The sequence below is a fragment of the Protopterus annectens genome, chromosome 3.part1, assembly GCF_019279795.1.
Source record: "Protopterus annectens isolate FY-2018-M chromosome 3.part1, PAN1.0, whole genome shotgun sequence".
Taxonomy (NCBI): domain Eukaryota; kingdom Metazoa; phylum Chordata; order Ceratodontiformes; family Protopteridae; genus Protopterus; species Protopterus annectens.
Window position 1 is genome coordinate 1,346,673,908 of NC_056732.1, and position 24,422 is coordinate 1,346,698,329.

A 24,422-nucleotide genomic window follows, 5' to 3' on the forward strand; every position below is an offset into this window, starting at 1 on the left:
GAATGAGCTAGTGACACTAGACTGGAATAGAGCTGGGATAGAGCTGAAGAGATGGGACTGGTAGGAGTGCCTGAAGTCAAAATATGATCTCACTGTACTCGGTTGAGTGAGCAAATGAGATAGACCCAGGAGGAGTGTTCAAACACAAATATACAGGAGGGGCGGGCAATTCCAAAGCCACCAACATTAATACCAGAACAAGAACAGGGAGGGAGGGGGAAAACTAACTGCAGAGAGAGAGAGAGAGAGAGAGAGAGAGAGAGACCATAGTATTCTATTAAACAATTAAATAGAAAAATAAATAACTACAGAGAGACACAGACCATAATATTCAATGAAACAAATAGACATAAAAATAAAATGCAGTACAATCTTTAACACTGCAAGTTTGTACTTAACTCAGCTTGTAATGCAGTTGATTGTAGATATGTAGCAGAAGCCAAACAACTCAGATATTGAGCAGTAATACATTCAAAGATATGTGACTAACACTTATAAGTACAGAGAAACCCTCTAGACTAAAAGTTTAACACTGAATATCAATGAAGTGAAACACAATAGCCCCCACTTACTGCAGAGAGAGAGAGAGAGAGAGAGAGACAGTATTCTATGAAAAAATTAAACAGAAAAATAAATAACTACAGAGAGACACAAACCACAATATTCAATGAAACAAATAGAAAAATAAAATGCAGTACAATCTTTAATATTGCAAGTTTGTATATAAATCAGCAAGTAATGCAGCTGATTGTAGGTATGTAGCATAAGCCAAACAACTCAGATATTGAGCAGTAATAAATTTCAGCATTTTCAAAGCTATATAAACTGCCAATCATTAGCGGACCGGAGTTCCGCTGTGGCGACCACCTAACCGGGAAAAGCTGAAAGAAGAACATAACTCTCCAGAGTATCTAGTGTTATGCCTCAAAGTTGCATGCATTTATCAAATGCATTAAACATCTTTCTTTCTATCCACCGTCATATAGGTAAGTGGTACATATTTCTATATACCATTAACCTGTATGATTTGATAAAAGCAGGAAAGCAATACAGTCAAATGAAAACTGCACTTAGCAAAACCCTATGAAGACCGTTACTTTGGGGAAGAAAGTTAAATTTGAGACTGAGTTGGAGTGCTTTGTACTTACATTTTCTTTAAACAGAACAAGATACTGATTGCTATTCATTAATGTTTTGGGAAGTCTGCAATTGGGAAGTAGAAAGGCACCCACCCATTCCTTGCTTCCACAAATTTTACTCTTACATTGCATTTAACATATTGTTATTTGCTGTACATTCTTTTATTCTTACAGATTCTCTACAGACATTTTTATAACTTTTTTGCCATTTTCTTCACTATATTGCCTTTGTGTCTTGCCTCGATTATTGCTGAAAAGAGTCCTTAGAATATTCTACCTAGCAGTTAACAAATAAGTAATTAATAAAATTAAGTCTTACGATGTTTGGTAATTCTGAGATAGAACTTAACTAATCACATTGAAACAGTATAGTCAAGAGCTTCAAAACAAGGCAACATAAAAATTACTGAGTCATGTTAAAATCGTTATTCAGAATTACAAAAACTAATGACATATCCTAAGTATATAAGTCAATACAGGAACTAGCAATGATCAAAGCTCATGTAAACCAATAGAAAACTAAATACAACGGCCACCTACTTCTCAGACATGTTATACATATAGTTCTGTTATTTACATATATAAAAGAATATTTCCCTCAGCAAAACTTCATCATGAACTACAAACAATATCCTTCCAGAAATTCAGGTCCAGTGTTTACCTATATAGTATACTAAATTTAATTAGTAATATGGTTTTCATCACACATTGTATGCAATATACTCTATATCTATGTTTCTCAGATATCTGGATGTCCTTACATTCACTGCTATAGTATTCTTAACATTTGCAATTCCCTGCCATGGAAGCCTGATGTCCAGCCAATCTACCCAAGACTACTGTTGCTTTAAGGTATGCCGAACGTCACCCAAATGCTGCTTGCATAGCATAGGGCATAAAGGTGATATCCAGGGCTACCGTAATCGGAACTTTTTTGCTGCCAGTCTGAACATATCTTTTCATCATTGGTCTGTCTACCTGCGTCCATTTTCTGCCAGTTGAATGTAGTTTCATTCTCCAGTGACTACCTATGCCTGTTTGCTGACTGCTACCATTTGCAGATAAGTGCCCTGTTTGGTTTTTGTTTTTTTCTTGCTTTTTTGTGCTCCCTGAAGTTAATGTCATCCTGGAAGGGCAAATGTCAGTGTTGGAAACAGATTCCCCATAAAGACCACTACAATGTGTCTTTTTTGTCTAGGAGCTTCTCATGACCATACGTCTTGTTCAATTTGTCAGGTGTTTGTCCCGGAAACCCTTCACAGTAGACTTTCTTCCCTTCCTTATATCTTGAGAACCAGCGTCTTAAGCTTCTCGTTAAGAATACTTTGGAAGAAATCTCCCACCCCAAGGGTCAGCCATTAGGGAAGAAAAAGGTGAAAAGGGTACAACTAGAATCTTCCCCTGTCCAGCCTCTGCCAGGTGTTTTTCCCAGGGTTGTTACAAACCAAGAGGCTTGCCTGACTTTGTTGTTAGATTTCACTGCCATGACTTTGTTGGAGGCTGGTGAGGATCCAGTTGGCAGCACATATGAAGAGGTTTTGCAGGCGTGCATCTCGGATATTCAGGGGAACCACAGTTGATTTTTTCTGAAGAGCCTAGGGGAGTTCCTCAGATTTTAGTTAGGAAAGACGTTCCTACTATGGTTCTTGACTGCCATCCTGGGTCTGACCCTTCTCAGTTTTTTGGAGGGGATGTTACCTTAGACTCAAAAAATGAAACATGTTTCTTCTGCTTCCAGGGATGCACAAAGTGAGTACAGGCTTTTGCTCAGGGGCTGCTTACTGCTTTAATGTCCTTATTGCCTCCTCACAGGGTTTGGTTCCTGCTCCTTGTTATTTTTCTACTCCCTTTAAAAGGCCTGGAGAACAGGATTCTTCTGAGGATGAGTCGCATTCTGATGATGAATCTCTGGCGCATTCTACTTAAATTCCTTCTCCTTTAGACTATGGGTCAGGAAAGGAGGAATCTATTAGTCCTGATATTCCTTTTGAGGAAATTTATTCTGGGGACATACTGTCTAGGATGATGGATTTTTTTTAAGTGGTATTGTGCTCAGGTCTCTGATATCCATAAGTGGTACTATGAGTTGTTGCATTTGGACTCTCCTAAACCTGCAGCTATTCCTCCTGTTTTGGCTGCTTTGCTGGATGCTTTTTCCAATGCCTCTCTGCCCCTTCTCCCAAGAAGCCTGATAGGTTTTATATGGTGCCTGAAGATTATTTTCTGTATAAATGTCCTGCTGCTGATGCCTCTGTAGAGTCTGTAGCCTCTGGTAAGCCGTCTTAATTGCTTCCTTTGCCAAGTTATTGCCTTCAGATAATGACAGCAGAACTACAGTAAGGCTGGTTTACACTTCTGCTACCCTAGCTTTTAGGGCTATTAATTATTAGACCCATATGTCTAGGTATGTGTTGGCTCTTCTATCTCAGTCTACTTATTTCTGATTTTCAAGACTCTGTAGGTAAAACTATTGTTCTTTCCTATCTAGGGACTTCCTCTTAAGTCATTCATTATTCTACTAAACATAGTTATGATATGATGGATGCATCTTCTAGGGCTGTTGTTTCTGGTTCAGTGATGAGGAGTTATTCGTGGCATAGGCTTCAACCTCTACATGATGATATTAAAGCTAAGTTGATGGATGCTCCTCTGGATTCTAAATTTTTGTTTGAGAAAGCAGCTGCTGGCTTGTTTAAGTCCCTTCAGGATAAGGATAAGGCCTTATAGAAGCTTAAACATTTGTTTGTTTCTCCTGTGCCTACATTTCAGAGACACTATCCTGCTAAGTCTACCTTTATTTGTTGGCAATCCCGGCCTTCTACTAAATGTAAGTAGAGTGGTATACGGGCTCCTGCTGCTAAGGCTACTCAGTTTTTAGGGATTCTGAAGCCTTCCTTTTTGGACAAACTAGGTGCTGTATTACTATCCACCTCTTCCCAGCTACATTATCCTTTCACTATGCTTTACTCTTTCTCTTCCTGTTTGGTTTTAGATCACTCAGGATTCTTAGGTTCTGTCGATTATGTGTCTGGGGTATTTCATGGTGTGGAAATCCCTTCCTCCTTTTTATGGGCATTCCTCAGCCTCCTCAGGAACAACTTCCTTTTTTCCCAGAGGTTCTTCAAAATCTCTTGACTCAAGGTACTATTCAAGAGATGCCTTTGTCTCAAAGGGGGAAAAGTTTCTACTCAAGACTATTTCTAGTGCACAGAAAAGCGAGCACTTGGAGACCCATTATAGACCTCTCTCATCTAAACACTTTTCTAAACGTACCTTCATTTCAGATGTTGTCCCTTCAGATTCTGTTTCCTCCATTGCTCCCTCAGGCCTATATGGTATCTATGGATCTTAAGGATGCTCATCTCCATATTCCAATCCATCCTCTTTTCAGGAAGTTTTTGCATTTCTCTATTGCTTCCTGGATTTTTCAGTTCTCTGCTTTGCCTTTGGCCTTTCTCTCCCAAGGGTGTTCCAAGTGTGTTCATCAAATGCCTTGCTCCTGTGATTGTTTTATACAGGCTTCAAGGGATCCAAATGTTCCCTTACTTAGACAACCTGCTGATTCAGACTTACTCTCCAGAGACTCTTTTGCAAAATCCATATTTTGCAGTTTCCCTTCTTCAGAGTCTGGTGTTTATTATAAACTTACTATAAATTTCAAAACGTCTTCCCTGCCTCCTTCTCAGAATCATATTTTTCCAGGTTGTAGGATTCAGACGGTGCCAGTGCTTGCATCCCTGCTTCCACCAAAGGCCTTAACTCTCATTTCTTTCTTTCACACTCTTCTTCCTCTGGCTTCCATTACTGCCAGGGAGTTTCTGAGAGGCCTGGGTTTCATGGCATCCACAAATCTGATGCTCCCTCTAGCCAAACTTCATATGAGAAAGTTTCAGTGGTTTCTGAAGTCAGTGAGGCTTCAATGTGCACATTCTCTATATTTTGTAGTTTCTCTTCTTCTTTGTCTCAGACAGGAACTTCACTGGTGGATTCAGCAGTTGTCTCTGAATCCAGGGATCCCCTTTTCATCCCCTTCTTCCCTCTCAGGAATTGTTAACAGACACTTCAGACATGAGATGGGGGGGTGAAATTTGGCTCCCTAAAGGTAAAGGGGGTGTGGTCGCCTAATCAGCAGAAGCAGCACATCAGTGTCAAAGAGATGAGAGCTCTTCTGCTGGCTCTTCAGGCTTTTCATCCTCCTTTCTCTCCAGGACCTCTCATGGTGTTCACAGACAATACCACAGTGATGTGGTATGTAAACAAGCAGGGAGGAATGAGATCTTATCTTCTTTGCCGGTTAACACTTCTGGTATGGGGTCTTGCTGTCAAATATCAAGTGGCTCTTCAGGCAGTTTATATCCCTTCCAGTCAGAACATTGTGGCAGACAGTCGGAGCAGGTGCTTAACTCAGTCCCATGAATGGACGCTTCACAGGGATGTGTTTCTGAACTTTATTCACCAGTGGGATACTCCTCAAGTGGATCTTTTTTCCTCCCCTGTGAACAGACAACTTCAAAAACAAGCACAGAGTACCTCACTGAAGGTAATGCTGCTCAGCACCAACAGTCCAATGAAAAAATAGCAGCTACCACCACTTAGGAAGAGACAGTTTAATCATTCAACACAATAAAAACAAACATAAAATGAAGTAAAACTGCAGAGGTGACCGCTTTCGGGCTGTGCCCTTCATCTGATGATGGGCACAGCCTGAAAGTGCTCATCTCTGCAGTTTTACTTCATTTTATGTCTGAACAAACAACTGCCTCTGTTTTGTGCCAGAGTCTGAGGTCCTCTGATGTGAAAGGTGGACACCCTCTCATTTTCTTGGAAGGGGATGTTTATTTATGCATTCCTTCCCCTTCCTCTCATTCCAAAAATCTTGTTCAAAGTTCAACAGGATGCTCCAAAAATGTTGTTGTTGACTCCCTTTTGGCCATGATAGCACTAGTTCCCCCTACTTCTGCATCTAGCCAGGGGCAATCATCACAAGTAACCTCATAGGGTGGATCTAATCACACAAGCCAAGGGATCTCTAATCCATCCCCACCTGTCAATGCTTCAACTGACACTGTGGGTGATGGGATGTTGTAAGTCCTACAGGAGGCCAGGAAACCTACTACTAAGAAATCCTACTTATCCAAACGGAAAAGGTTTTCTATTTAGCGTCTCTCTTGTACCCAGTACCCATTTACTGTGAATGTTCCTTTGGTTCTCTCTTATTAGTATGAGATGCTCAATTCTGGTTTGGCCTATTCTTCTATTAAGGTCCACTTATCAGTTATCTCTGCTTGTCTGCCATTTTCTTCCCCTTTAGCTTCTAGATTTGAGGTGAAATAGTTTCTTAAAGGTGTCCTTAATATTAGACCTCCCAGGAAGCCTGTTCCTCTTCCCTGGTATCCTAGTTTTGTTTTGAAAAAGTTGACTTAGGCTCCTTTTGAGCCTGTTTCTTCGACTCTCTTGCAACATTGTTCCTGGAAGTTTGTTCTTTTGTTAGCTCTTACTTCTGCCAGACAGGTGTCTGAGTTGCAGGCCCTCATGGCTTTTCCTCCTTTTTTGATCTTTCATGAGGGCAGGGTGTCCTTGCGCACTAACCCTTCTTTTATGCCTAAGGTTGTTAATGAGCTATCACTTAATCAGTCTGTTAATCAGCTTACTTTTTTCCCTCTGTGCATTCTGACAGTGAGAGGATGCTGCATACTCCGGACATGCATAGGCAACTCAGGGTTTATTTTGATAAGACTAAGGCCATAAAACTAAGACCATAAACTAATCACTCTGAATGTCCATACCCCACCACCACCCCCAACTAAGGAAAACACAGTAAAAAACTTTTCTAAAGCAAACTTCACCTTACTTAAGACAGAGGCGGTAAGTTTCACAGCCCCCACGCTAAAGGATAACGCTGCCCAAGATGCAGAAACCTTTACAAATGCACTCTATGAGCATCTACAAGGATACATGGATCATGCCATCCCTAGCAAAACCAAGACTCACTCCTCTAAGAGAAGGAAACCAATCTGGTTTTCCCCTGCCATAAACAGGCTATACAATAGAAGGAGGAAACTAGTTCAGAAAAAAAAGCAAATCCCTAGAAGGAAAGACATCCCTGATCAGTATCAGTAAGAAACTAAGGTCCCTCATAAAATCATCCAAGGCTAACGTCAAAAGAAAAATAGCCAAGGATTCAAAAGATAACCACAAAGCCTTCTTTAGCTATGTTAAGAATCTAAGTGGCAACTCACAGATATGCACTAAACTAGTGCAAAATAGCACAAAATATACTGAACCTACTGATATTGTCAACATCCTGGCAGATAGATTCAGTGCAAACTTCACCCCTCTCTCACCCCCAAAAGGGCCCACAACAATACTGGAAAAGTGTAGTGTCTGGGAAATCACAGATGCACAGGTGAAAATAGCCCTTTCAAAAGTCAAAAACGCAGCATCAATGGGGCCAGATGTTGTCCCAGGCTGCGTCTTGCACGAACTACAGAACAAACTAACCCCCCACCTAAACAGGCTGTTCAACCTCAGCCTCTCCACAGGCTACGTGCCCATAGAATGGCACACAGCAATGGTTATTCCACTCCACAAAGGAGGGGCCACAACTGACCCTGGTAACTATAGCCCCATAAGCCTGACTAGCCTGGTCTCCAAGGCTATGGAGTGCATCATCATGGAACTCATTAACAAAGACATTGGTAACCTTCAAACACTGGACCCTACCCAGTTCGGCTTTGTTAAGGGCAGATCGTGCCTACTAAACCTGGTTGACTTCTTCAAGACAGTCACCAAGGCCATAGATGAGGGAAAGGTTGTTCACACAGCCTACCTTGTCCTTGCCAAGGTTTTCAACACCATTCCCCACTTGGGTATTATAGAAAAACTCACCAGCCTGAAGATAAACCTCTATGTCATGAGATGGGTTGCCAACTGGCTTACAGACAGAACTCACACGGTAAGAATAGCTGGCTCCAGGTCTGACTCTAAACCAGTCACAAGTGGTGTCCCGCAAGGCTCAGTCCTGGGAACCCTACTGTTTGGCATATACTTCTCAGAAGTACAGGCAAACACAGGAGGACTATGGCTAACCAAGTTTGTCAATGACTGCAAACTGGGAGCCATAATTGACTCTCCGGCTGACATGGACATCCTCCAAAAGGGCCTTACTGAGACGGACACCTAGTGTCAAAGTCATGGCCTCAAGCTAAATGCCAAAAAATGCATAGTCATCCTGTTTGGGAAAAACAAAACACCCATGAATTACCACACAGGTGGCAGCCCCCTTAATACAGAAGAGGTAATAAGAGATCTGGGGACCCAGGTCGATAGTAATCTCTCCTTTGACAATCATATTGCTAAAGTAGTTAGGGAATCCTTCTATGTGGCCCATCTAATTACTAAAGGGTTCACATCTAGAAATAAAGAGGTTATAGTGCCCCTCTACTCGTCACTCATCAGACCCATCATAGAGTACAATGCCCCATTTGGGGTGTACCTCACAAGGCACTTCCAACAGCTGGAGAGACCACAAAAGTACCTCACCAAGAGGATTACTGGCCTCAAATATATGTCCTATGCAGCCCAACTGAAAAAACTCTGGCTGTACTCAGTGGCATATCGCTTACTCAGAGGTGATCTCTGCCTGACTTACAAAGCTATGTCGAACTCAGAATTGATGGACATGCTCCACCTAAAGAAATCCATGTCACTGCAAGCCACGTGCTCTAGTGAGCTAAACCTCACCACAACAATAAATATAACATGCTGGAGAGATAGATTCCTGTCACAGAGACTCCCCATGCTTTGGAACAAAATTCCAAACTACATTATGCAGAGCCCCTGACTAACACTCTTCAAGAGAAACCTTGACAAGTGGATGGGTAACAGAAAATACACCCCTGGGATCACTTCATTGGCTCTGCTTGACAGAAGATCAGTTAATTAATCAATGGGGCAGCGAAAGCTGACACACTCTGACTAAGCTTATAAATGCCTTCAGGCAGATAGCCTAGTACCTACCTATGAACCTATGAACCTATAAGGCTATTAGAAAATCTGATCAGTTATTTGTTTCTTTTCATCCTAGATCCCTGGGACTTGCTGCTTTCAAGCAAACTGTTTCTTCTTGGATTTCTAAGGCTATTTCCTTTTATTACACTTTTTATGGCAACAGCCTTCCTTCTTCAGTCAAGGCTCATTCTACTAGAGCTGTGGCTTCTTCTGGTGCTTTTGTTCAAGGCCTTAGATACTAATTCTATTCTTGAAGCAGCTACCCGAACTTCTGTGCATACCTTTACCAAGCACTAGAAGTTGGATGGTATCTCTAGAGCTAGGGCTGGTTTGGCTAGTGCCATTCTTCATTGCTTTTTAGGGGTCTTTTCTGCTCCTTCCCCCTCCCTAGTTTCCTCTTGAGTTTTAGCATGCTCCTATATGTTAAGGATACTGCAGCAGTGAATGTAAGGACATAGTACAGTTGTGTAAAATCTTACCATAATGGTAGATTTCCTTGCCTTCACTGCTGCAGTATTCACTCCCTCCTTCCACCCACCCCCATCCCTTTGCCCTCCTGGATGTACAGATCACCTCCTGGGTTCCTTGGACTGGTGTTCCTACTGGGGTAAGCACTTCTGATTGTGGTAGGCCTGAATGTCACCTTTATGCCGTATGCTACGCAAGGAACATTTGGGTGATGTTCAGCATACCTGAAAGCAACAGCAGTCTTTGGTAGACTGGCTGGATGTCAGACTTCCATTTCAGGGAATCCCATATGTTAATAACACTGCAGCAGTTAAGGCAAGGATATATATCATTATGGTAAGATTTTACACAACTGTACTTTCCCGCAGTAATCTACAACATAGTTTGTCTGTGCAGTTTCTTAGTTTAAGCAACCAGTTTGTCTACAGTAATGCATCTCCTATGGACTGGGGAAGGAACATCTATTTTTAATCAGTCTCAAACTTTAAAAAGCTCATTTTCTTGGCATGTTCAATATTTTGTTTCTTTGGTTGTTCTCAATTACAGAACGAACAATATGTCACCACCACCTAACATCCTTCATGCCTATATAGTTATATTTGACTAGATTTTAACCCACAGCCTAAAGACATACAGCTCTAATGTCCATTCAATACTTTAGCTATGCAAAAGAGGGAACAGGTATGTCAGAAACCTGAAGAGTAATACAGTCCCTAAATCAGTTAAATTGCATAATACATAATACAGCCCACCTGGTCAGCTGTGGAGAGCTCTTTCCTTGAAACAACAGCAGCACGTTAACAGCTAGAATGTGATACACCTATGTTTAGATCATGACTTTATTAACATGTATTTTGTAATGATGCATATTCAGTGCCTGAATTAAATGATGTTAGTGAATGATATAAATTATATAAAACCCAAGCCCTATATTCAAGAGAATTATGCTCCTGAAAAGTGCATTAAATTTCTTAGTTACTAATTATTCATTGAATCAAAGCAGTATTTTGAGGGAAGAAAAGACATCTAAAAAGCTCAAAGGATGTGGTACTTTTCCACTTACAACTGCAAGTTATTTATTCACTTTTAGAAAGAATTTTTATTTGAACATGTTTATGGTAATGCTTCTCACCTGTACTTTCAATGCAATATATCATTTTACAAAATTTGGTTTACAAAAAGGAAGAAAAGTGGTGAAACAGCAGATGTAAAGATCATTCTACTAAGAACTGAAGGCTCATGTATTTCAGATAAATTCCTGTTTTCACCTTTACTCATATTGCCCCTGTCTTGCTTAACATCAGACAGACATATATGGAAAGACACACAAAGGAAGATTCCTGTGATGTCAACTCACAATGTATTAATGTAAATAGCTGCATCATCTGTTGTACTTTTGAATCATCTGATATTTTGACTAACCTACTAGTGCAAGTCCCCCAGGAAATATTATGAGAAATTTGAAAACAAGTAATCACATTACAGTTTTTGTCACTATTAGCAAAGACATGGCTGGAGAATATAATGATCTTATTCTGATCAGTCATGCTAGTCAATTTTGCAGTATATAATCAGAAATTATACCTTATGAAAGCAAGTATGCCAGTAAAAAAGTGAATAGCAAGCCTTGATATTGTGGGAGCAACAGTAATACTGCACAAACAGATCACATAAATATCAGGGAACAAAGATAAATTAAATGTCACAGGCAGTACTTTACATAAGATTAAGGACCAAATACCTAGAACAGAGAAGAAATGGGGGGACACCAGTTACAAAGGGCTCCGGGCACAAAAGCATGATGCACATCGATGAGTTAATACAGAACAGATCGTTCTCAGGAATATATGATAAACTGAAGATGATCTGTATCATTAAAATAACAGAAAAGGAGGTGGTAATATTGACGGTGAGCTTTACTTAGTAGATGTTTACTAAAACAGTGTATAACCATAGCAAAAAGCATCATTATTGGTGCCTCAGAAGGAGCAGTTATCAGAAAATTCATTCTTGAACTTCCTTGATGAAAGTGGCAAAGTCCTGGAGTTGGTGTCCTCAGCAGAGATGAAATCTGAATGTTGCTATCCATTTACGAATATGTGATCACCAGACAATGTAGTTCAGTATCACATTAGCTAGGGATCCATGCCAGTCATAAGTAAATATTCTGGACATGTGATGGGCAGAATCCAACCAAATGATGCAGCACTTTTGATGATATCTAGAAAAATTGCATATATAAAGATATCTGTATCTATCTATCTATCTATCTATCTATCTATCTATCTATCTATCTATCTATCTATCTATCTATCAATCATCTATCTCTCTTTCTATATATATTTATGTGTGAGTGTGTGTGTGTGTGTGTGTGTGTGTGTGTGTGTGTGTGTGTGTGTGTGTGTGTGTGTGTGTGTGTATAACCAAACCAAATAGCCAAGCTGAAGTACCCAGGAAAGGAACAGGCAGCACTAGAAAAGTCAGATGTTTTAATAAAGCCAAAAACACACAGTAACACATTAACGCATACACTGTAGTACAAAGCATTTTTGTCAATATTCCAAAGAATTCACCAGATGCAGGACTGAATCCAAAGAATTTTAACAGGAAATGAGCTTGTATATAAATTGGAATATTGTTTTTTTTACCTTTCCAGTAGTAAGCAAGCTTTATACCTCACTGCAAAGAAACCTCTGAAAGTAAGCTAATCATGAGAAAGCAAGCAGTTCACATGTTAACTAGCTGCATTGTGATTAGAGGGGCATTACACAACCAAAAGTATTTAATCTGCTGTCTGTGAATTATATTCACTTATGCATCTGAAGAAGTCTATGTAGATGAAAACCTACTTGTGGATATAAGCGTTTATGTTTCATCCTTGTGGTGTGATGACTGAATAAATCTGTATGCTGTACTTTGTTGGACTTTTTGTGCTGAATTTTACTGTTTTGGTTTTTCTAGGACGTAGTTTAAATTCCAAGAAGGGGGAAAGGTCACCTTGGTAGTTTGATGTGTAGGACATCTTTCAGGAACTGTTCCAGCTCAAAATTAGCACAATGTTGTGAAACTAGAGGCAGGCACGGTGATATGTATCAGTTCACTACTAACAGGTGACAATTTTATGTCTATCTCAGCAGTTCACACAAGTAAGCAAGAATATCAGGAATAACCACTTTATAAAGGTCCTGATTCTTTTTTTGGCACCATAAAGAAAATATTTTAATTTTAGAAATATAAAATTTCATTAGTTTGGTTTTATAGCCCCTGTATAGAAATTAAGCATGTCTTTGATAAAGTGGTGCCTGAAAGGAATTACAGTTCTAACATGAAAGGGTTACATTCAGGGCTGGAGGTTTGGGTGTTCTGTGTGAGCAAGTCAATCCTGTGAATTAGCCTGTGATGACTGTTCCTCACTAAGTGGAAGAAAAGGGGGGACCAGTGCTATATGGGCCAAAAGGGGTCACCAATGAGACGTTTGACTTGTTCTTCATTTTTTGAGAAGGATTTTGGGAATCAGAAGAAGTGGAGCATATGCATAAAGTAACTTCCCCTTCCTAGAAAAAAAAACATGGTATCCATTTTCTAAGCTTGAAGACATGCCTCTCTGGATCACATCAGCCTGAGCTGTCTGTTGTGTGTGAAGGCAAAAAGATCTGTCTGGGACTCACCCCACAATTGACAATGTTCAGGAATACCTCTCTGTTTAGAATTGTGGGAGGTCTGCTTTGGATCTGCTCTGAAGGTCTTCCAGTGTTCTTCTCTGAAAGGATGCACACAGATTGAAGGAAAATGTTGTGCTGAATCACTATGTCTCAAGAAATCAAGGCTAGTCTGCAGAGGAGGTAATCCTCAGTGCCTCTCTGTTTATTTCCCACACAACTGTGGTGTGGTCTTTATAAATCCTAAAAAGGATCTGCAGTCCAGAGAGTATTCAGAGACTGAAGAGCTAAGGTAAGAGCCTTCATTTTCATTATATTTATTTGGTCTTTCCTCTCTGAGTTACAAAATTCAACAGACCCTGACAATCTTGGAACAAGCTCACCAAGCCAGATCTGAACCATCCATGAATAATTCTTGGCAAGTAGAAAGAAATCAAAATGGCACTCCTGGGTTGAGTGAAATCTGGTTGATCCACCGAAAAAATTCTTTCCTGATGAAGGTCCAGGAAGGAATTAGGAAGGTTAACAGATGGCAGTGCGGAATCCAAACTGACTTGAGATACCATTGAATCTTCCTCATATTGAGTCTGGCATAAGGTATCATGGACACTGCTGTTGTCATGCATCCCAGTGCTGTCAGGATAGGTTACATTCAAGGGAAGAAGGTTTTGAAAGTAATCTGAGAGAATGAGAACCTTGTCCAGAGGAAGGAATGCTGTCATTGATAGAGTATTGAGTCTTCATCCTAGGAACATATGATCCTGTGACACAGTTAATCAAGACTTTTTTGAGGTTCAGAGTGAACCACAGGTGGCTTGGGAGATTCATAACAAAATCCAAGTCGATTAGAATCTCTTGAGAAAGAGCTGAACAAGGGTGGCTCGTGCTATTGGACTGCAGGACTGCAGCCCACCCACTGTAAAACAAAAAGAAAAAATGAAATAAAAAAAAACAAGAAAAGAAAAACGAAAAATAAAAAATGCTAGCGAGTCCCGGAACTCTGCTCATGTGCACTCCGCATTCCTGGAACTCCACACATACATGCAAGAATTTGGACTTCTGTTTAAAAAGCCTGGATTAGGAAGAAGGCATCAGACTACAGAGATGCCCAAATGTCTATGTGGTTACAACTGCATAGACTGGAAGGGAATCAAACTGCAATGTCTGCAGGCTGGATAGCTTCTCTCACAGGAAGGAAAAGACTTGTATGGGGCTGGGACTTTGAAGCTACAGCTGTGCAGGAAGGACTTGTATTTTCAAACTGAAGCTGCTGCAGGAACAGACTCCAAACCCTAGTCCAGGTAGTGTGTGTGTATGTGTGGCTGGAGAATAAATCAGGCTGAAACCCTGTACCTTAGATGCAAGTAGCAGGAGCCTAAATTCCCTACCCACTACCACTTGTGAAAATTATTTAGATTTTTGTCTCATATTTTTGTTCTGTTCTGTTCCTCATAAAATCTGTGGTTTTCTGGATTTTGAATTCACTAAATAATGACAGGCATTTGAATGTCAGACTTCATATTCTTCAGAAAGTACATGGCAACAGAAAACCTTTTATTCTAGAAAGTTTCTAAGTGTATAAGATCAATATTTGAAATGTGTCCCTATTTTTGGGACTGTATTCCCCCATTATTGACTTTGTCCATTTTTTTGTGCTAAGTGGTTGAGAGCTATGGTGAGAACTGAGTTTACTGAATATATTTGGGGGCTGTATTCCCCCATTATTGACTTTGTCCAGGTGTTTTGTGCTAAGAGGTTGACAGCTATGATGAGAGCTGAATTCACTAAATGATAGCCGTTTAAGTTTGAGTTTTCCTGCCTTTTAAGAAACAGCTGATTTGGAATAGTGGTATGTTGTAACTATAGTACACTGGATCCTGGGTTCAAGACTTGGCCGAGAAATGCATGGTGGTAACCACAGCATTTTATTCTAGCAACTTTCCAAGATTATATAAGCAATATTTAAAATGTGTCCCTATCTTTTGGGCTTTTGTCCCCTCAATAATTTTTGGCTTTTTCCAGATTTTTTGTGCTTCAAAGTTGAGAGATACAGTTGAGTATCAAGTGGATTTTACAAGGAGCTGAGAGCTTCAGGGGAAGAGAAGTTTAGTTCTGCTTATGCTGCAGCTGCTTGCATTGTTAATAGCACAACAGGTAGTGTACTTGATTTTAATGGAGAAGGCTGTGGGTTCTACTCCCACAGTATGTAGGTGCATTACTGTACCATGTTGTACTTTTAAAGGGGGTAGATGCTGCAGTCCTGAGAATGTCCTCTTTGGTGGAGATACCTAGTAACTATGAACCTGTTATCAGTTTACCATCCATTCCGTATTGCAATATTACTAGCTTATCATTTTTTATTGTAATATAGGCAATTTATTCCTCAAGGGCAACAGGCACTTTATTTGTAGCTGAAACAATGAAATATAAAGTTGTTCGATTGCAGCAACCTCTTCATTAGTTACATATCTCTTTAATGTAGAAATATTTAGATGGCTTTTACTTCTGTAAAGATTGTGCATATTTACTGATACTGGTGGACTGTAGAAGTTTAAGTAGACTTTTATGATGGAAATGTTCTGAATTGGGCAGTTTTGTCATTAGTGGTGTATGCATTTGTTTCATTGTTTACTGGAAAATATTCAAAACAATAAATTTAAAATGTCTAACAACTGTACTATATTATACAAGGAATATAATTTAATACAATCAGGAAAGTATATCAAAGAACACATGTATGTTTTGTGTACAAGGAGGCCTATGATTTGAAAATAGCCCAAAGTTAATTGTTATCTACCACTGGCCAGATGTATTTTCTTTGAATGTGGGTTTCAATGCTATTTTAATGAATGTGAGTTTCAAGGGCAGAGAAGTTTTAATGCTAAGTCTATTTTCATTGTGAGACTGCATTGCTTTGTTTAGCAGATGTCTATTAGTGTTTGTGCTGTAAAATGTAAAATAAAACATTTAAATGAAATCCAAATCATCATAGAAGTAAAGCAGTATGCACATTATGGTGACTCTGGTAAATGGGATAAAATAGCTAAAATAGCCAAGTAATGGGACATTGGAATAGCTACAGGGGGAGGCCCCACTTGACCATGGTTTTGTGAGGGAGGAAGAGTGGCAAACTCAAAGACAGCTCTGGCTGAACTATACCTCTCAACTGTCCAGATTTTCACCGAATGAATAGATTTTTGCTTCTTATTTTTGGTTTGTTCCTCATAAAATTTGTGGTTTTCTGGCAAATCATTTAGGAATGAAGTCACTAAATAATGACAGACATTGAGTTTCAGATTTCATACCCTTCAGAAAATTCTTACACATGCAAATCCTACGATTCTATTACCTTTCTATGTTTATAAGAGCAATATTTAAAAATTGTCTTTATTTTTGGGCCTTTGTCCCACTTCTGTTTATGGCTTTGATTTCTTCTCTTGCTGGTTTGAGGAGGTGAGGACAAATATGTCAGGGCTATCACCATCAGCAAGAGGCATTTCAAATTTTGACATACTTGTTGTACCCCACACAGCCATGTAATGACTTTGGATGTATCCAAGCAAGGCAAGGAGCATTTATGCAGTGTAAGTGTGCAGAGTATCCCCCCATCCAAGGTAGACACAAGTACTACAGTGGCTTTTTATCTGACTCCTTGATTTTGCAGAATGTTCTGGTTTTCTTTCATATTTTTATACTGTTGATTTATGCTTCTTATTATTCAGAAAATGCATGTTGTTGCAATGCCTGTTGCTCTGTGTTTAAGTAGCAATGCTTTAATAACCATCAGGTAAGCTTGTCTGAGATTGTAAGATTCAAGTAAGCTTTAATAAGCATACTGTTAAAGAATTACCAACATTGAAAGCATTTTTGCTGTTGCCATATAGAGAATATTCACATAACTAGATAACGTATAAGCCTTAGGTATTGAAATGCATATGACAGCATTTGTAATAAAGGACAGGATTACAGTATTTTCAGAAGCTCATTACATTTGTTGGAGACTTGCAGTCATCTTTGCAGGCTTTACCTTTAGACTAAACAGAATGCCAATCTATCATGTGTGGTCCATAACCTGTGCAGTAATCCTTTAAGCAATTTATCTTCAGCTTGTTTCTTGCTTGCGGTTCATTTTTTTACTTTGATCATGTTTTACCCATGAAACAAGTATATAGTTGTCAGGCAGCAGGTCTTTTTTGAATAAGAAACATTTTTACAAGTAAGGGTATCACAGAGATTGCTACTTTCAGCATGTTACTTGGTACTTTTATAAAGCTAAATATAAATTATAATTAGAACTGCAGTGCAAGGAAAAGTGGTTTGCGTTGAGTGCTGCTTGTTTTTTTTTTATATACTTGAATTTGACTGGCATTCCAGTAATGTATTTAAAACGTAATTTATTTTTTCATGCCTCACAACCTTTTTGTTTCCATCTAGATATCAACTAAGCTGTCATATAGCCAATGCATTTAAATATTTTTTTTCTTCTGCACTTAATTTTGTCTTGATTGGACTCTCATAATGATGGTTTTGCACCCAGGGTTGCATATTTAATTAAATTCCCAGTTGTTGTGGTTTTAAGCATAGCTCCACCCCTTTCTAGTTGGCTACACCCTTTCCCATTGGCCCCACCCATTCATCTGTCTCCTGCAGCCCTCTTTTGATTTGAAGTCACCAGCCGCCACTGGAGCTGAATCAAGTGATCATCCTGATAAGGGAAGATTTGAATTCCTCGAAGTGAGTACAATGCAATGTCAGGAGCTATGCACTTCGTGAATACTCTTGGGGTAGCTGAAAGACCAAAGGGTAAACCAGAAAACTGAAAATCATATGAAGATACACAAATCCTTAAAATGTTCTTGTATGTTGGATAACCAGGAATATGAAATTAAGCATCTATTAAATACAATGTCATCAAAGAGGCTTTGGAAAGATTCATTGTAACTAAAGACTGTACAGTCAACATCCTGAAACTTGTAATTTTGAGAAAGGTAATGACGGCAGAAAGGTCCATAATAGGTCTCCAGTTGCACTCCTTTCTGGGAACAAGAAACATTCTTGGGTAAAATCCTTTTTTTCTACATGAGGGAGAACAAAATCTATTGTCCCCTGAGTATAAAGGTCTTGAAGAAGAGGAAAAATAAGGTGAATCTGGCATGATGGAGACTAGTGAAACTCTGGGAGGTAAGGAGGAGGAGCAATCCAGCACTTTTCTGTAACTGTTTTTGCTAATGGATAGAACCCATTTTCCTGATGTTATGGACTGCCAGGATGGAAAGGATAGAGATAGCTTTTCAGACAAAAGTACCAAATGGAGAGGGAAGACAAAGGCTGATAGTCACAAACAGGTGGTTTGTCAGGAAAGGAGGGTTTCAAACCTGTGGAATTCTGCTGAGACTTGCCCTTTTATTGCATTTCTTACCCTTTTGAGAAGTTTTCTTTTACTCCTTGGGACTTGGGTATAGGAGAGAGAAAGATTTGTTTAAAATCTTGCATGACCTTACCTTTCTTCTGCAGGGTCTTGAAAATTTCTGCAACAACAGAGCAAAAAATGTTGCCTATCCTGAGGGGAGCCAAGAAGCTTAGTTTTGACATCCTCAGGTAAAAGCTGTGGTCTATGCATAGGAATCTATTATGAAGGGAGTCAGTAGAAGATGCTCTAGATGAAGCATCATCAGCAGCAGCATCATAGCTGCAGTTAATAGATTACCTAGTAAAATGATAAAGGGGGTTAAGAAATTATAGGACAAAAGATTTCTTATCTGGTCCTCTAAATCTGAGAGGATGTTGCCTAAGTTCCACAGAACAGATTCTGATCATATGGGTTTGGCAACTGATTGCCCTAAAAGTTACAGTGGCAGAAGTATACACCTGTTTACTGTATCTATCAGTAATCCGCCGCTCTTTATCAATGGGTAAACCATTAGAGGAAGAAAGGAGCATAGTAAACTTTGGGTAAAACATTAGCGGAGGAAAAGAGCTTAGTAAGCTTTTCAGTGGAAAGGGAAATAGCTGGATCTGAGGCAGGCTTCTTAGATAAGAACTTTTCTGAGTCTGGCATCTTGTAAAATATATCTAGTTTCTTTGGGTCAATTGGCTGAGACTCAAGATTAAGAAAAGCAATGGAAAAGAACCTAATAAAGCCTCCAGACTGGGAGGAATGGCAAAGGGTTTAGACTATTCCATTTCCAAAGCAGCATAGCATATTTTTGTGGACATCAGATAACTTGGAACTAGCCCCTGAAAATGTTGAATCATTTTAATAACAGTATCTCCAAGGGGAAATCAAGATGTAAGGTATCCCCATCATCAGAGACATGCACTAGTGGTGAATGGATTTGAGAAGAATAGGCCAAGGAATTATCTCTACCAAATTCAAAATCCTTCTCCTCTTCAAAATCATATTTTTTCATTTTAAGAGGAGAGGGAAAGGAAGGGGAGCAGCAGCAGGAAAAAATGGAGGCTTCAAGGACATACTGGTTTTGAAAAGCCCCTGTGTAAAATCCTACCATTCTTTCTTAGGATCCTTAGCCATCTGAATGGAAACAATATGCGTTGTTTTCTGCTTCATTGTAACTGAGTCATGTACCTGAACAAAACGAGGTACCTCCAAAGCCTGACGTATCTCAATCAGAGAACCAGGAACCTCTTCCCTAACTCAAATGTGAGGTGTACTCTTATTTCCCTCCAAAATAAGAATCTCAAGTTGCCCCTTCTCACCAGAAGTGAACAATATGTTAAAAGACATGGATGTGTGAGAGGACTGCACCATACCAGCTTCTGACAGGGTCGCTATAGAGGGAGCAGTTCCAGGAACTGCATGGTCTGAGACCTCATAGAGAGACATGTCAAAGTCGTCTGGGTTGTACTAGACAGCAGAAGTCTTGAGGTTTAGTTTTTAAGTTCTTCAACACTGGAGGAACACTGGAAGACAAGATCTCAGAGGCCATTTAACCTTGGGTAATATTGTTAAGCTTTTGAGTTTTGAGATACATTTTCATTGAAGACAGACAGCTATGAAGAGTCTTGGATACCAACACCTGACAAATAGAACAGTCCCTATAGTTGTGTTCAGCATCTAAGCAAATTAATTTTAAATGATGGTCTCTGTGAGACTTTTGTCACCCATAATCATGTTTTCTTCTTTTTGATGACATGTACAAAACGTTTAAACACAAATACAACAGAAAAGGAAGGGTGCCTATTGGGCATATTTATCTGTCCAATCACTGAGGAAGAGGAATGACTTATATAGCTGAGAGACTGAAGTTGAAGTGATAGTTTTGTGCTCAGGCTGGCAGCAAGAAAGTTCTGAGGTAATTCACTCCCTTATGTCCCTTATGTCCCTCTTGTCTCCTTTGGGATGAGATAATTTGGACTGAATTTTATGGGAGTGTCTCCTAGAAGCCCTCCACCACTTGATAGAAAATGATTCAATGTAACTCAGATGATTAACCCCTTTGCATTAGGGGGTCATAATCTGGGTACAAGAGCTGAGTGATATTGAGAGCTATCACTGACACTCACAGAGGTTGGACTGAAACAGTGCTAGAATGCCTACCCCTATGTCCTTGCATATTCAGAAGGTGATTGCAAGCTACTAGGCAAGATTTCTCTTTAGATGTGTCCCCACCCCCACACCACCATTTTGAAAGTGACAATACCCCCTCATGGCCTTCCAATTCATCTAGTCCTGATGCCATTTATGGTTCCAGACTTGACCAAGTCACAGAACCACAAGGAATATCTTCCTTACTCCAGGATATTGGCATTATCTCTTCCATCAAGTAGATGTGAGCAGGCATAACTTCATAATTCCTTTTCCCACCAGGTCCTAGAGGTGCCTGGACTGCATAATTGACCCTAGATTCAGGTTGCTGTCAGGGTTTCATCTCTCTACAACAATTTAGCTGACTTTCTCTGCAAGGTGTGTTCACTTTGGCACATCTTACTTGATCAGCAAGTTCTTGTGAATATTGACACTTTGTGCTATAAATCCATGGTACAGTACACATTATGCAGAGAATAAGATTCTGAAACATTGTACTCTACTGAGGTCCATTAGTAATGTATGGCATTGCAGAGCTAAATATGGTGCCAATGTATCACATAAGTCATTAATAATGTATGGCATTGCAGAGCTAAATAAGATGCCAATGTATCACATAAGTCATTAGTAATGTATGGCATTGCAGAGCTAACTACTGTGCCAATGTATCACATAAGTCGTTAGTAATGCATGGCATTGCAGAGCTAAATATTGTGCCAATATATGACATAAGTCATTAATAATGCATGGCATTGCAGAGCTAAATAAGGTGCCAATGTATCACATAAGTCATTAGTAATGTATGGCATTGCAGAGCTAACTACTGTGCCAATGTATCACATAAGTCGTTAGTAATGCATGGCATTGCAGAGCTAAATATGGTGCCAACGTATCACATAAGTCTGTAGTATTTTGATATATGTACATAATTGGGGTTATTGCATGTACATAGGGAGATAGTATACTGTTACCAATGCAGGTCCACATATCTATTATATCATGCCTTCTGCTCTGTATCCATTATTGGTCTGTTTTGCAAATGTACATGACTAGTTTTTCTGTGAAGTGTTGATGTTTATGAACACTTTAGCATGGAAGCTATAACCTGTATATTGTGATACTGCCTATATCTGTTAGGCTGACTTCTGAAGCTATTTAATTTAGATTATAAAATTTCTATTTTCATGCTTGTTGTGAGCAGCTCTTGTTTATACTGATGCATATTTACCTACATAAATGTATTGTTTATATCTAATATTATGTTATGTTATTAGAATAGAAAGCTATTTGCCATTCACAACTGGCTATGGTAATATGCAATATACCAGTTCTATGCTGATATATATTTATAAAACTAGTTGCATATTTATGTGGCTGCAAACAACACTGAATCGCTAGGATATGATGTTCACGCAGATTATGTTTTCTCTTACACACACACACACACACACACACACACACACACACACACACACACACACACACACACACACACACACACACAAACACACTCACACGCATACAAATGTGTGTGTATGAATGTGTTTACCTTTAACTGCATTATAAGCAAAGTCAACATACACTGCACCAATGGACCTAATACAAATCATGTTGGTTGATATGATAATTCATGTGAGTGCTACATATGAAAACTCTTTGTTGCAGTGTCCTCTCAGTAACTCTAAAAACACTGTAATACAACAGTGCAAGTTATTTTAGGACTATCAGTGTGTCTATGTGCACATATAACCATAATGTAACCAAAGAGAACATACTTTGCACTGTACATTGGATAAAATCTGTCTTCTTAATATTATTATTTCTTTGTACATGACAAGTGACTACTGCTTGCCACATTTCCCATTTAATTACACAAAAGACTTTGGACTAGCTAGGTATAAGACATTTTGGAATACCGCCCATAGTCTCAAGATATAAAACTGTGGGAAGTGACTGCAATTAAAAATAAAGAATCTCTACTGTAGATTAAAACAATTTATTTTCTGAAACAGCATGAGAATTGAATAGCAAAATGGTGGGATCTTCATGACTTTTGACAATGAAACAAGCGGAAACAAACCGCTGGAAGATAATAAATAGGTGATATTATAGCTGCCATGGTATTAGAATCCCAAAACATTTAAAGAAATGAAAAAATATATATAATAATCTTAACATAAGGTTAATTTATTCACTGAATAAAGTTAAATTCTGTCAGTGTCTTGAATTATGACACAAAACATTTGGCCATGCAGACTTGCTTCCAGGATGTAGGTTTATCCAGTGATTTCATGCATCATGGGTACAAATAATTAACCCTACTCTGGTTTATAATTTAAAAAAAATTGCAATTTCTCTGAAAGACACTATTTTTCAGCATTTAGAATTTAACTTCAGGTTTTCGGCCATGAGATCCTGAAAGTTCCTGAATAAAAGTTGTTTTACCATGTCCAGCTAGACCCCTTGTCCTAATAGAACTATACAAATGATAATGATTAATCCAGGAGGTGTATTGAGGCATTTTGCAGACATCTGCACACTCTTGTCATTTGACTCTTCAGTCTTATACAGAAACCAGTTTTGTATGAAGTGTTCCATCAGCTTATGTACATCATAGTCAACTAGTTTACTATCTGGCATTACAGACTCACCAGACAGTAAAAATAAGAGATGGGTAATTCATCCATTATGATATTTTGATTCTGTAGCTTCATACAGAAAAGCTAAAGAAAGACCAAGCTAGGCACAGAAGCATAGTGATTCTTCCTTTTATAGTCAGCAATTGAAATAGCCCCAACTTAGCCTTAATAACTATATCACATACACTTTATTGACAGCAAACAAAGGACACATTTTGTCAGGCCCTGGGAAATGCCCAAACTTTCCTCTGGTTGAAGAGCACCATACATAATGATCTCCTATCTGGATGCTCAGTGGTATACCCGTGGTAGAAATTTCTACCAATCAATGAAAAATGTCAGCACTTTAACATGGAATGTGATGTAGCCAGTTAGCACCATGGGTAATGCTATGTCGTGTAGGTTCAACAGGAGCTAGATTTGAGACAATCTGACATCATAACTGAGAGAACAGTTGTTAACAATGGGCAAAATAATAGTTGCACATCTGGAACAGGCTGTGACTATGTCCTTTCAGTGTGGAATGCTTTGTCTTGTAATAAATCAAATGGATTTATGCCTTTTGACATTTTATATAGACATATTCTACTCCTCCCTCAAAAGAGAACAGATATATGACAAGTTGATGGCAACCAGAAAGAATACACATACTTTCATACTTTACATGCAGAAGTCAGATATCAAGGTTCACCTTGTAATTTACATTTTGCAGAGTTGAAAAAAGGTAGGAAAAAGTTCCTTGCTTATAAAAAAATGTAATGTCTTATCATGATGTTAGATGTTAATATGAAATGGCATCACTTAAAACGTTGTGAAACTTTTCATCATTGCTTATAGATCATAGGTAAATACTAAGCAATCAGTCTACAGTATGCCCTGCTAATAATTACAATGATCAAATCTGATAATCAATCCCTGTACCTTGTGTCTGCAAAGTAAACACCTTAATCCTTATTCCAGT

The 24,422-nt window shown here is 39.0% G+C and overlaps 1 protein-coding gene across 2 annotated transcripts in view; it reads right to left on the reverse strand.

Moving 5' to 3' along the window:
• The window catches only part of TRIM55 (tripartite motif containing 55), a 1,312,971-nt gene that overhangs the window by 744,558 nt on the left and 543,991 nt on the right, over positions 1 to 24,422 (reverse strand). The window lies entirely within an intron of this gene.